The 14,659-nt window shown below is 43.6% G+C and overlaps 1 pseudogene across 1 annotated transcript; it reads left to right on the top strand.

Moving 5' to 3' along the window:
* Positions 1-2,309: 2,309 nt before the first annotated feature.
* Positions 2,310-12,892, top strand: LOC309845929 (large ribosomal subunit protein uL10 pseudogene; annotated as a pseudogene). Its single transcript, XR_014316559.1, has 2 exons — positions 2,310-2,439; positions 10,328-12,892. The product of XR_014316559.1 is annotated as a large ribosomal subunit protein uL10 pseudogene (transcript).
* Positions 12,893-14,659: the final 1,767 nt, after the last annotated feature.

Raw genomic sequence — 14,659 nt, 5'->3', positions numbered from 1 at the left:
CGTTTTACACGCAGGGAATATTACCACTTCGTTCATTATTGATGAAAACATCTTTGTATTACTGCCTTGTATAATACCTTTTGAATTTTCATCTTTTAAAAAAATGTATTAAGTTTTACTTTTTAAAAAATGAAACAACTTCAAAGAAGAAGTGAAGTAAAATGTTAATACAGTAAGTTTTTATAGAGTCAAAGTGTGTTTGGGCGCAAGGCACATCCCTGGATGTGCCCGTGGTCACTGGGAGACCACTGGCGGGCCTCTGGCTCTTTGTATGTATAAAGATATGCATCTCACATCAGCTGCCCGTTGCCTGTATCTAACCCATCCCCGGAATGCAGCAAAATGGGACCATCAATCTTTAAGGACAAAGGTAAATTATTTTTACTAGGAAAAAAAAAACCCTTCACATTTTAGACACGTGAACATGTATCCATGTATACTGGGCTCCATCTTTTGGGCCAGCTTTTGTTGTCCTTTGGTGGCTCAAGTGCAGGCAGGTGATCCTGATCTGCCTTTCCCACCCCTGCCCCCATCAGCCTTGTCCCTGGAAGTCTGGGAGCCTTGGTCACATGATGGTCACACTGTTCTGGGTGTCAGCCTACTTGCAGGATGAATAAAGCTGTGTTGCCAACCAAAGAGTCCTCCTGTGCCGGCGAAGCTCTCTGGTTAGGGAACCTCCCCAGAAAACAGTCTCAGTTGGAGTCAACCATTCACTGGGTGGGGTCTGTCCTTGTCTGTCTTCCTGCCCACCTTCCCACCTCTCCAGGGCGGGTCAGACCATTCCTAGAGGGGGCGAGAGTGAGGTCCTAAAAGAAGTACACTTGAGGGGCGCCTGGGTGGCTCAGTGGGTTAAGCCGCTGCCTTCGGCTCAGGTCATGATCTCAGGGTCCTGGGATCGAGCCCCGCATCGGGCTCTCGGCTCAGCAGGGAGTCTGCTTCTCCCTCTCTCTCTGCCTGCCTCTCAGCCTGCCTCTCAGCCTGCCTCTCTCTCTATCTGCCTCTCTGCCTGCTTGTCATCTCTCTCTGTCAAATAAATAAAAATCTTAAAAAAAAAAAAAAAAAGAAGTACACTTGAGGGTCACCTGGGGGGCTCAGTGGGTTAAAGCCTCTGCCTTCGGCTCAGGTCACGATCCCAGAGTCCTGGGATCGAGCCTTATATCAGGCTCTTTCCTCTAAGGGGAGCCTGCTTCCTCCTCTCTCTCTCTCTATGCCTGCCCCTCTGCCTACTTGTGATCTCCATCTTTCAAATAAATAAATAAATAAAATCTTAAAAAAAAAAAAAAGAAGTACACTTGAAATCCCGTATCTAGTATTTTGTAATGTTTAGAAATAATTTTTCCAGTTTCAATGTCCTTTTATATATTTTCTATTGCTCCCCTGTGAGGCTTTCGTCCACGTGTGTCCAAGGCTCCTCTCCACCATCTGACCTGGCTGCCTTGTCTCCCTCTCTGAGAAGCTTGTCCTTGCCTGGAATTACAATAAACACAGCCCCTCCTGGGCGTCCTCTCCCCTTCCCTGATTTGTTTTCCCAGAGCCTTGTCTGCAGCTGACATACTGTTCCTCTCTGTATGTTGCATGTGGCTGTTGCGTGTCTCCATACATCGGCCCTGAATCTACACCGAGTTCAAGGATTTTTGTTTCGTTCACCTCTGTCCTCAGCAGCCAGACAGGACCTGACACAGGGGAGACACACAAATTCTGCTGCCTGACTGTATTAGTAAGTGACGTACACAACTTTCAAGTGAATACATGCTCACAGTGTTGAGTCAAGCGTGAAGAAAAAACAGAGTCCCCTTTTGGTTCTCAATTTCTCCAACCCACATTCCCCTGCCTGAGGCAAGTGACCAGAACCATGAGCATAGGGCGATTAGTAGTCCTGTTCCTTTTCCTTTACCTAAGAACACACGTTTGTTTTGTGCTTTTTTTCCCCTTAATTCACAAAAGTTGTACCCCATCATATGTTTGTAAAATGCCTTTTTCACCCAACATCATAGCTTGCAGGGTCAGCTTTCCCTGTTTGTACTTCAGACTTCAAGATGGTTGACTTCAAGTGTCAGCTTCGCTTCGGGAGGCTGTGGTGCCCAGCTCTTTGGTCAACACCTTTCTGGAACTTGCTGTGAAGTTCCTGTGTAGAAGTGATTAAAATTGATAACCAGTTCACTTCAGATAAAGAAGACTTCTTTCCATACTAAGGGTGGACATGTGGGAGAGGGGTGGGAAGTCCTCCTCCACTCTCTCAGGATCTCTGGCCAGGTCTAAGAATTGAACTGACATAGGGTAGATTCACAGGAAAAAGTATACAAGTTTTATTGGGTTTTTATATGCACTTGGAAGACTTCATGAGAGAAGGAAGACCCAAAGAAGTGACCGAAGCTGGAAGCTCCTAGACCTTCCAGACAGAAATGACACATTTGTAGAGAAATAACAAGACAAAGGACAGTAAGTTATGGGGAAGGACGAGGAGACACCTGTGGGGGCAGGAGGCAGAAGGAGTGGAAGATCGGGGTTATTTGGGAAGTGTGTTTGCACAGATGGTGGTTCAGTGTAGACTCCCAGACTCTGGTAATTAGAATGTTCTCTTGCTGGCTCCTTTCTCAGGGGAGAGAACCCCCTTCTTGGGGGAAATGTTATGACCCGCTTTTGGAAAGGGGATGTCAGAGAGCCCTTCCTGCCTCCTCTGCTTCTCAAGTGCCTTCAGCTGAAAATAACCCGTATGCCCATGTGGTACATTCTGGGGGAGCGTGTCCTGAACCCCTCCAGCCTCACCGATCAGTTGGCTGTCTTAGGAGCAAACCTGGAGTTTCTGGGGGAAGAAGGAACTCTACCTCAAAATTGTCATAGTTTTGTGTGTGTCTGCGTCTCTATGTCTGTTTGTGTGCCTCTGTGTGTGGGTCCTAGTGGTTCTGTTTCTCCAGAGAACTTAGACTGATACACAGACTCACTTAATAGACCCACCCACCATCCCCCACTTTCTTCCATATTGTTGTTTTGTTTCTTTTTTTTTCTTCTAGAGAAAAAAGGAGGTGATGAGATTACATGACATGAAAGTGAATCCAGAGAGTAAAGAAAAGTGTTATCATCAGGTTAGGAGGAAGCAGAGGGCCTTAGCATGAACCCGTATTGAATTCCTTCCACATTTGTCTACTGTGATGAGAAGAAAGCCTTTGTGTAAAACTAGGGAAGATATTTATTTCCTTATTCAAAGAAGACTGGAGGAGGTTTGCCAGACGTAGGAGGAGACTTTTTTTCTTTTTCCAGATATTCACTTGGAGAACCCAGTAGAGTTCCTGATGTTAAAACTCACAAAACTGTGGAGACCCCTCCATGACTAGGACCCCATAAAGTTTTCAGTGAGGTCCCCCTCCTCCTCCCACCACCATGCACCATGTCTCTTGCGTCCATGGTAAATATTTATTCTCAGCCTGGGGAGTTGCTTGGGAGTCCTGTGGTAAAGAGGCTTATTGGACTGAGTCACTTGAGATTAAATATCCTAATGACAATCCCACTCATTAGTAGCAGACGGCACATCTTTCCGATTAGAGAAACACCTATATTTAGAACATGTCTCAAGAGAGCTCTCTTTCCTAGCAGCTGCCTTATCACTATTTATGGGAGGATCAACATGAAAAGAAAACACAAACCCGTATAAGGGCTCTCTTAACAAAAGAAAAGCAATTAGACCAAGAATTAAAAACGTCATCTGACCGACATTCCCTTCTTCTACTCCGCTTCCTCCCCACCTCTCTGTCCCCGACCCTCCAGAAGGTCGTTTGGATCTCTGGGCCCCTGGTCTGAAACCTTTCCCTTCAAAACCCACCCCCAGGGACACCTGGGTGGCTCAGGGGGTTAAGCAGCTGCCTTCAGCTCAGGTCATGATCCCAGCGTCCTGGGATCGAGTCCCACATCGGGCTCCCTGCTGAGCAGGGAGCCTGCTTCTCCCTCTGCCTCTGCCTGCCATTCTGTCTGCCTGTGCTTGCTCTCTCCCCCTCTCTCTCTGATAAATAAATAAAATCTTTAAAAAAAAAAAAAAAACCACCCCCAGCTCCTCAGCCAGTCTCCTTCGATCCTAAAACTTCAACTTTCCCAAGGAAAACCCCGAAACAGCCAGCTGCTTGTTTATTCTTTTCTCTACAAGATTGATAGAGAGTACCTCAGCCAGATCTGGCTGGCGAGACACTGTTTACACATGTAAATGCTGAATGTCAAGAAAGAAATCTAGCGGGAGCCCCAAGAAGGCAATGGAGTCTGTCTTGCGGGGACTGATAATTCCTCATCTCCTCAGCGCTTTGTCAGCAAGCTCCGCCAGTCTCAGGCCTTCCTGGGCACCGTCCTTGATGAGGGTTGCCTGGACCCCCATTACACGGAATTTATATCCCCTGGACAGCAGCAGACCCTTTAAATTATAAAGTCCCCTTACTTCTGCTCTCAGAGGATCTTACCAATTTAGAGAAGAATTTAAAAACTCAGTAGCTTTTTACAATGCAACTTGCAGAAGTCTTCACTGGCTACTGAGGGGAATCCTTCCAGCCCAGGATATAGCAGATACCAGGCAGGCCAAACTACCCCCTCCACCCCAATGGGAAACAGAGGGCCAGAGCCAAGGACAAGCTCAACTGTTCAAGCGTTAATAGGAACAATGGAAGAAGCCTGTTCTTCCCAAGTGAGTTGGTCTAAGTTTGAAATATACACTCAGAAAGAAGAGGGCTGCAATTGTGAATCATTTTATGGAAACTTAAAAAGGCACACTGCTTTCAAGCTGGGAGCCCCAGAACATAGAAATCTTCTAATTTCTGCATCAGTGGGAAATTTTCTCCCTGATATTAAAAAACAAATCCACAGTAGTACGGTCATTTGGACAGGACAACCGCTAAGTATTAACAAGGGAGGCATCTACTTTGAAAATAGCTTGCAAGAAAGCCAAACAACAACAACAAAAAGGAGCTAGGGGTGCCTGAGTGGCTCAGTGGGTTAAGCCTCTGACTTCAGCTTGGGTCATGATCTCAGGGTCCTGGGATCGAGCCCCACGTCGGGCTCTCTGCTCAGTGGAGAGCCTGCTTCCTCCTATCTCTGTCTGCCTGCCTCTCTGCCTACTTGTGATCCCTGTCTGTGAAATAGACAAACAAACTAACTAACTAAAAAAATAAATAAACTAAAAAAAAAAAAAAAAGGAACTAAAAGCAGCAATTCTTGCTTTACAACCTGAATTTTGGAAAGGCAAAAGCATGCCTGAGGATGACTCAAAGCTCCCTCAGAGATCTCCCTGTTATTGCAAAAAAAGCAGGTCATGGGAAGAGAAATGATCATGCACTTAAGAAAAAGAAAAGTATAAAAAACAATGCCGGGGCGCCTGGGTGGCTCAGTGGGTTAAGCCGCTGCCTTCGGCTCAGGTCGTGATCTCAGGGTCCTGGGATCGAGTCCCGCGTCGGGCTCTCTGCTCAGCAGGGAGCCTGCTTCCTTCCCTTCCCCTCTCTCTGCCTGCCTCTCTACCTACTGTGATCTCTCTCTGTCAAATAAATAAATAAAATATTAAAAAAAAAAAAAAACAATGCCCCTCAGTCATATAACCCTGAAAAAAATTCATCTTTCTCTTGAGGGACAATTTCCCCTTCAATGACAGGGTCAGCCAGTACTGTCACACCTGGGAACCTACCATAAAACTTCAAATAGAGGCTCAGGAACTGGGTTTCTTGATGGACATTGGTGTGAATTCCTCTCACATCTGCTCAGAGGAATTCCCTGTACCTGTTCCCCCTGCTTCTATTCAGCCTGTGGAGTCTCAGGCACCCATTTTACTGCCTGAGGCCCAGCCCAGCCCAGTATCTTCAGGCCCTCTTCACACTCAGACTGGCTACTGTCTACCTGTTGGCCAGCCAACCTTCCTGGTAAAGATTTGTCATTCACAGTTAATGCCACTATAAATGGCAATGAAAAGGCATTTTTGTTTCCTTAGCTTCAGGCCAATTCCCAACTTTCCTGCTTGCTTTACTGAAAGCTCTTCCTGATAAAACACTCTTCTGAAGAGGAGGAGTCTTTAAAAGAAACTTCTGTCAGTCTTGAGGCCGCACACGTGAATAAAATTGGGTTGTTAGGAAGTGGGGGCCTGTGCGCATTTCTTGGGAGAGGAGCCCACCCTCTCCTTCTGTGGCTCAGCACACGGTCTCCAGAGATTCAGAGCAGGGATGAACCCTGTAACAGAATCTCTCTTGAAACACGGCACCCTACCCTGTAGCACCCCAATCTTGCTCATAAAGAAAGAAGGCAAATTTGTAAAACTCAGAGGGAAACCAAATCCATCAATGTATAGGACCTAAGGGCCATAATCTCTTCGATAATTCCTCGGCACCCTATGGCTCCCGGTGCGGCTGAAATTCTTCGTCATTCCTGCTGATGCAACCTGGTTTACAGAAATGACCTCTGCACAGCTTCCTTTTCAATCCCAGTGCACCCCGACCCCTGGTTTCTTGTGCTTTGCGTTTAAAGAGAAACAATTACTAAAATCTATAAAAAATTTATCAAACTCAACATCCAAAAACAATAATCCAGTTAAGAAATGGGCAGAAGACATGAATAGACATTTTTCCAAAGAAGACATCAGATGGCTGACAGACACACAAAAAGATGCTCAACATCACTCATCACCAGGGAAACACAAATTAAAACCATGATGAGATAGCACCTCACGCCTGTCAGAATGGCTGAAATTAACAACACAGGAAATGACAGGTGTTGGCAAGGATGCAGAGAAAGGGGGACCCCCTTGCACTGTTGGTGGGAATGCGAACAGATGCAGCCACCCTGGAAAACACTGTGGAGGCCCCTCAGAAAGTTAAAAATAGAGCTACCCTATGACCCAGCAATTGCACTATTAGGTATTTATGCAAAGGATATTAAAGTACAGATTCAAAAAGTACATGCATCCTGCTGTTTCTAGCAGCACTATCAACAACAACCAAACTATGGAGAGAGCCCAAATGTCCATGAGAGCCCAAATGTCGAGTGATCAATGAATAAAGAAGAGGTGGTATACATATATGATGGAATATTACTCGGCCATCAAAAAGAATGAAATCTTGCCGTTTGCAATGACATCGATGAGCTAGAGAATATTATACTAAGTGAAATTAGTCAGTCAGAGGAAGACAATCACCGTATGATTTCATGCATATGTGGAATTTAAGAAAGAAAACAGATGAACATACAGGAACAGGGGGAGGAGAGAGGGAAACCAGCCATTAGAGACTCTGAATGACAGAGAACACATTGAGGGCTGGTGGAGGGAGGTGGGTGGGAGATGGGCTGGACGGGTGATGGGGATTAGGGCGGGCACTTGTGATGAGCCCTGGGTTCATCATGTAAGTGGTGAATCACTGAATTCTACTTCAGAAAGTAATATTGCACTGCATGTTAACTAGCAAAATTTAAATTAAAAATAACATAAAATAAAATAGAGACTATTAACCTAGATTTGCATACCCCAAGGGATATTGTGAGTCTTCCTTAATATTTCGCCAAGTCCTTAAAACCCACCTAGATGCTATAACCTTTGCCCAAGACTCCCTCTGGTACAATGTATAATGACGTTTTAGATTGTAATTAAACGAAGCTGGGAGCTCCTTCATTCACTGAAGGCAGGAGCCGAGTGAGGCCATAAACCTGCCACACCTAAACTTGAAAGAGTGCGGACACTGTTATCTATTTAGGATAATGAGACCTTTTAGGAGATACCTCACGGCGTTCAAAATCTCACTCCACATCTTGTGTCAATTTTGTCCTTCCCTCTCCCCAAAATGAAAACACAGTTAAGTAAATTTTTAGAGACAGCTGGCTATTGCCCCGAAAGAGTTCCTAATTTCGCAATTTTTGAGAAACCTTTATATGCTCTTCAATCAGACATCAAACCAGAGCCTAGTTCCTGGACTCCAGAGGCGTCCACCTCCTTTGAAGCTTTAACACTGGAGCTGTCCACCCCCTCAGCTCTCAGTTTACCTCCTTTGGACAAGCCGTTTCATTGACACTGTCATGAAATTCCGGGACAAACTTGGGCCTCTCGGATGCAGCAGTAGCATATTTCTTGCGCCCAGCAGACCTGCTGGCATCCAGGAGCCCCCATGCTTATGTGTGATCGCATCTGCTGCCTTGATTGACAAAGCCAGCACTCTGACATCAAGCTCCCTTAGTCGCCCGTGTGTCCCCACGAGGTGCCTGCTCTCTTACATGTTCCTAAAACACAGCCCTTCTCTACACGGTGACAGATCCCTTACAAACAAGCTCTTTTAACTAACACTCCATCATCTCACTTCCACTGCTGGTGAGATTACAACCGAGGACCTATCACCGCTCTCCACCCCCCTTCTAAAATCCTCGTTCTTCACTGCTCAGCCCGCATTGAGAAAGCTGATGTTATACCTTTAGAAAATGTTAGGGCTGCCAGAGCTGCTAAGAATCCACCCCAGGCAGACCTCCTGATCTTCTCTTCACCCAGGTGTTAACCCCACTTTTATCCCAGACCGACACCATTAATTATCCAACAAATGCCCCGTAGTCTTCCAAAGTCAGTTGGATATAAAGGTGCCAAACAACCATCAGAGGGATTATATCATGGGTTAGATGGACTTCCTAGATCATCCTTTTCTTTTAAGCATTTGGCTTTTACTTACCTCCCACCAAATTGGACACACGTGGAAAGATAATAAAGGAACTAAAAGAATGTTTTTGCCTTAGCATCTACAACATTCCTGACCAGATTGTTTCATAGCGCACTACTTGTAAATGTCAGCAGATTCCTAGAAATCATCAGCATACCCCAAGAAGTCCTCCTAGGCCCACTTCAGTTGGATTTTATAGATTCGTCCCTAGCCTGGGGCTACTCTCACTGTTCAGTCATTGTCTGTATGATTTTTTTTTTTAAGATTTTATTTATTTATTTGACAGACAGAGATCACAAGTAGGCAGAGAGGCAGGCAGAGAGGAGGCAGAGAGGAGGAAGCAGGCTCCCTGCTGAGCAGAGAGCCCGATGTGGGGCTCGATCCCAGGACCCTGAGATCATGACCTGAGCCGACGGCAGAGGATTAACCCACTGAGCCACCCAGGCGCCCCTGTCTGTATGCTTAATGGATGAGCTGATGCTCTCTGACTAGATATGCTGTTGCCACAGCAGTAGTAAAGAAATTAATACTGAGACTATCCCTCATTTTGCCATTCCTTTATGGATTAAGTCAGAAAAAAGGAACTCATTTGATAGCAGAGATAAGCCACCCACTTGCAAGAACTCTTGGGTACATGTTAAAACTTCATACCCTATGTCATCCTCAATCATTAAGGCAAAAGAAATGTAAAAGTCTAGACATGAGAAGAACTGTAGGAAACTACCAAGAAATTAAGTATGAATGGCCAGCAACATTAACTCTGACCCTTATTAGGATCCAGAATTCACCAAATAGCAGACATAGATCAATCTCTTTAGAAATAGTGTTTTGTTGTCAAAGCCTACTGACATCTCTAAGCCTTTCATTCATGGAATAAGTGAAAAGCATGATGTTATGACTAACTCTAGACAGGGACTACCTCGTCTACCTGAAGCACATTAAAAACAGGTAAAAGAGGCATGACCTCCACCAACTGCTGAGGTTTGCTACACCTTTCAGCCAGAAGACCAAGCAGACATTAAGGTCGTTAGAAGAAAGCATGTGCTGTCACCTCCCTAGGAAGGACCTTATGAAGTGGTGCCATCAAAACACTGCCATTGAAACAAACAAATAAAACCTGCCCGGATTCTCACAAGCCATGCCAAAATAGATTTTATTTAAGGTTTTATTGAAGAATGAGTTTTAACATCAAAAGGATACAGATGCAAAATTAGAACTTAGTTTTTTTCTCTGTAAAAAAGGACAAAAAATTTTCTTAGATTGTTGGTATGCTTATGACAAAAAAAAATAAGCAAAGTTTTTCCTTGCATTTGATGTGAAGGCCAATGGTCTAGATATACAAACTTCTAATGTTTGTCTTTATCAGGTTATTCAAGAAAATGGAATCTTAATATTAAAATAGCTGAATTTGGGGGCACCTGGGTAGCTCAGATGGTTGTGTCTGCCTTCAGCTCAGGTCATGATTCCAGGGATATGGGATCGAGCCTCACTGGGCTCCCTGCCTGTTTAGTGGGGAGCCTGCTTCTCCCCGTCCTTCTTCTGCTCCCCCTGCTGTACTCTCCTGCTCTCTCTGTCAAATAAGTAAATTAAATATTTTTTAAAAGAACTGAATTTTGTTCATAACTGTGTAACCTTCTGCATTTGTCTTTAAAATCTTTTACTGCTGGCCCTCTTCTCTCCAGGTGTCTTTGTGAGAGTGACATTGTTTTTCAACCCTGCATGGCAGTCCCTGATTCACTACTATGATGCCCGGGAGACAGAGTGACCTAGAAATCCAACTACTTCCTTAAGATCATTCAGAATGATCATCCAAATGCTTCATTGTGGAGCGGACAATGTGGGTTCCAAGGAGACACAGAAGATCTGCATGTCCCTCCATGGAAGGGCTGTCGCACTGATGGGCAAGGACACCATGATGTTCAAGACCATCTGAGGGCATCTGGAGAACAACTGAGCTCTGGAGGAACTAGTGCCTTGTATCTGGGTGAATGTGGGCTTTGGGTTCACCAAGGAGGACCTCACTGAGATCAGGAACATGCTTCTGACCAATAAGGTGCCAGCTGTCACCTGTGCTGGTGCCCTAATCCCAGTGAAGTCACTGTGGCAGCCCACCACACTGGTCTGGGGCCAGAGAAGACCTTCTTCCAGGCTTTCGACATCACCACTAAAATCTCCAGGGGCACCACTGAAATCCTGAGTGAGGCACAACTGATTAAGACTGGAGACAGATTGGGAGCCAGTGAAGCCACACAGCTGAGCATGCTGAACTATGAAGAGGAGATGCCCTCTTCTCCTTTGGGCTAGGTTATCCAGCAGGTGTTTGACTACAGCAGCATCTACAACCTTGAAGTGCTTGACATCACAGAGGAAACTGCACTCTGGCTTCCTGGAGGGTGTCTGCAGTGAGCATGTCTTGCAGATAGGTTACCCAACTGTTGCATCAGTGCCCCATTCTACCATCAACAGACAAAAAGGTCCTGGCTTTGTCTGTGGAGACCGATTACACCTTCCCATCTGCTGAAAAGGTCAAGGCCTTCTTGGCTGATCCATCCGCATTCGTGGCTGGGGCTCCCGTGGTTATTTTCACCACCGCTGTTTCTGCTGCTGTCACAGCCCCAGCCAAGACTGAAGCCAAGGAAGATTCAGAGGAATCGGATGAGGATACAGAATTTAGTCTCCTTGACTAATCACCAAAAAAGCAACCAATTCAGCCCACTTTATTTGTGAAACAAGGGAATAAACACTTACTTTTCTTAAAAAAAAAAAAGAAAAAAACAACCAACCAAAACCTTTTATTATCACTTCAGTTGAATAGATAAATATTGTTGCATAATGATCTATGATCCTATTTAATCAAATGTTCAAATATTTTTTATTTTTTTAACACAAACTTTCCAAAATCAAATTCTAAAATGAAGTATTTGACCACAATGTAACTACAATATTCCAGAGGATCTCTGCAACATTTTCAAGAGATTTGGTCTCTTTATAAAAAAAAGGGGGCTATTACACTAATACGGTTTATTTGGTATGTTAAATTATATAGGAGGCATTGTCAAGTAGGTGATACTAAGCACTCCTAGATTATATTTATGCAGAGTGTTATTAAAATAAGTGTTCTAGAAACTGTATGAAACTCCTAGAAATCTAATATGTCCTGACATATTTTTACTTGAACTGTTGTGTGTCACAGAAATAACCAATTTCCTTGTCAATTACATTGTAATGATCGCTCATCAGGTCTTTAATCATGGCCGTTTTTAAGTCTTTTATCATTTACAAACAATTATAGGTTTACTCAGATGCTTTTACAAAATCTTCCTGCAAATGTGCTTCATCTACAGTGAGACTGACGGAAAGAACTTTTGAATATAGGTTTCTGATAACCTTCAGACCATAAAACCAAACTGGGTAGGAATTTCTGGAACTAATGGAAGATTTGAATTCAAGAAAAGCAAGAATTAACAACTTGCGACTGAATGAATAGAGGATAATTATACTTTTTATAAAATTTTTGTTCTGAGACACTGCTGATTTATTAAATGTTTTTTTCCAGTATTAAAGAAGCGATTTTCTTTTAAGCTATGACATACAGCAATTGGATAAAATACACCTTTGTGAATAAAGTGAAATATTTATCTTGCCCAGAATTTAAAATCTTTCAATGAGTATTTTTATATTTTCTTCCATGTTTATTTGCATAATTTAATAAGAATCTGCTCTCCTAGTAACAGGACACAACTGGAAACTCTTGTCATATTACCAAGCCTCTGACTGAAATGTCGTATTTGAAAGGAGACATGCACAGGCTCAGATATGACCAGACTGCTTTAAAGAACTCAGGCAGACTATGGAGCCAATCAAGCCGCTTGGAAAAATAGCCTGATACTTATAGCTGAGTCTGTAAGCAAGGCAGGCAGCTTTTCTACACTGCAGACAAAGAGACAATAAATTCATGATGAATTAACAGGATAAAGAAAACAGATGTTTGCGAGCTTTAATTAGTAAGGAATCCTAGGAAACTTTTTTTCTCTTAAGCTATGACTTACAGCAATTTAATAATCAGGTCAAGTTAAAAAAACAAAAACAGGGCGCCTGGGTGGCTCAGTGGGTTAAGCCGCTGCCTTTGGCTCAGGTCATGATCTCAGGGTCCTGGGATCGAGGCCCGCATCGGGCTCTCTGCTCAGCAGGGAGCCTGCTTCCCTCTCTCTCTCTCTCTGCCTGCCTCTCCGACTACTTGTGATTTCTCTCTGTCAAATAAATAAATAAAATCTTTAAAAAAAAAAAATAAATAAATAAAAAACAAAAACAACTCGATTTCACAAATAAATTGGTCTTAACTTGGCTGTCCTTGGTAAAAAGGAGGGTGATTATAGAGAAAAAATAGTGTTTCAATAACATGCCTCTGCGGATATTAGATTCTGATAGGGTTCCCTATAAACGGGACTAGATCTTAATTTCTTCTTGTTTCCTCCAAAGCCTGACTACAATTCTCCAAACTAACGTTTTCCACTTTTTCCCACCCTTGGACTTGGAATCATTGGATCACTAAAAGTACCCTTTTTTCCTGAAGCCCTGCAAATTTCATATGAATGACCTGATAGACACTTCAGAGAGATCATCACAACAGCTCGTGTAGAGACAGTCTTCGTGCCTGTGTCTCTCTCGGCCACTCAAAAACATCACCAGAGACACTCAAACTACAAGCCTAGAAAATCTGTCAGACTGCCACTACCTACTCTTACTCTGTCTACAGATGCTTTAAGAGCAACATCTAGAAATTCTCTCCACTGGCTACCCTCAGAACTCAGAAACTGGTTTACAATTCGATTAAATCATTAACCATTATTTTGGTTTTATTGCCATAGAATTGACTCTTCTATTTATTTATTTATTTATTTATTTATTTATTTATTTATTTTTTATAAACATATAATATATTTTTATCCCCAGGGGTATAGGTCTGTGAATTGCCAGATTTACACACTTCACAGCACTCACCATAGCACATACCCTCCCCAATGTCCATAACCCCACCCCCATCTCCCGACCCCCCTCCCCCCAGCAACCCTCAGTTTGTTTTGTGAGATTAAGAGTCACTTATTGTTTGTCTTCCTCCCAATCCCATATTGTCTCATTTATTCTTCTCCTACCCCCCAAACCCCCCATGTTGCATCTCCACTTCCTCATATCAGGGAGATCATATGATAGTTGTCTTTTTCTGATTGACTTATTTCACTAAGCATGATACACTCTAGTTCCATCCACGTCGTCACAAATGGCAAGATTTCATTTCTTTTGATGGCTGCATAGTATTCCATTGTGTATATATACCACATCTTCTTTATCCATTCATATGTTGATGGACATCTAGGTTCTTTCCATAGTTTGGCTATAGTGAACATTGCTGCTGTAAACATTCAGGAGCATGTGCCCCTTTGGATCACTACATTTGTATCTTTAGGGTAAATACCCAGTAGTGCAATTGCTGGGTCATAGGGTAGTTCTATTTTCAACTTTTTGAGGAACCTCCATGGTTGCACCAGCTTGCATAAAATTGACTCTTTTTGAAAAAGAGCTTATTTTATGGGTGCCTGGGTGTCTCAGGCGGTTAAAGCCTCTGCCTTCAGCTCAGGTCCTGATCTTAGGGTCCTGAGATCGAACCCCACATTGGGCTCTTTGCTCAGTAGGGATCCTGCTTCCCTCCTCTCTCTCTGCCTGCCTTTCTGCCTACCTGTGATGTCTATCTGTCAAATAAATAAATAAATAATCTTTTAAAAAGAGTTTATTTTAGAAAGAGAGACAGCAATCGGGAAGAGGGTCAAAAGGAGAGAGCGTCTCAAGCGGGCTCCCCTCTGAGCGTGGAGCCCAACATGGGGACTCCTTTCTAGGACCCTAATCATGACCCGAGCTGAAACCAAGAGTTCGGTGTTCAACTGACTGAGCCATCCAGGTGCCCCTGAGTTGCCTCTTATTTATTATCTGATCATTTGAAGCAGAGGCTTAGCTTTGAG

Source organism: Mustela nivalis, assembly GCF_964662115.1.
Source record: "Mustela nivalis genome assembly, chromosome: 13".
NCBI classification, from domain to species: Eukaryota; Metazoa; Chordata; class Mammalia; order Carnivora; family Mustelidae; genus Mustela; species Mustela nivalis.
The sequence above is the reverse complement of the archived record's forward strand: the minus strand, read 5'-3'. Positions and strand labels throughout refer to the sequence as shown.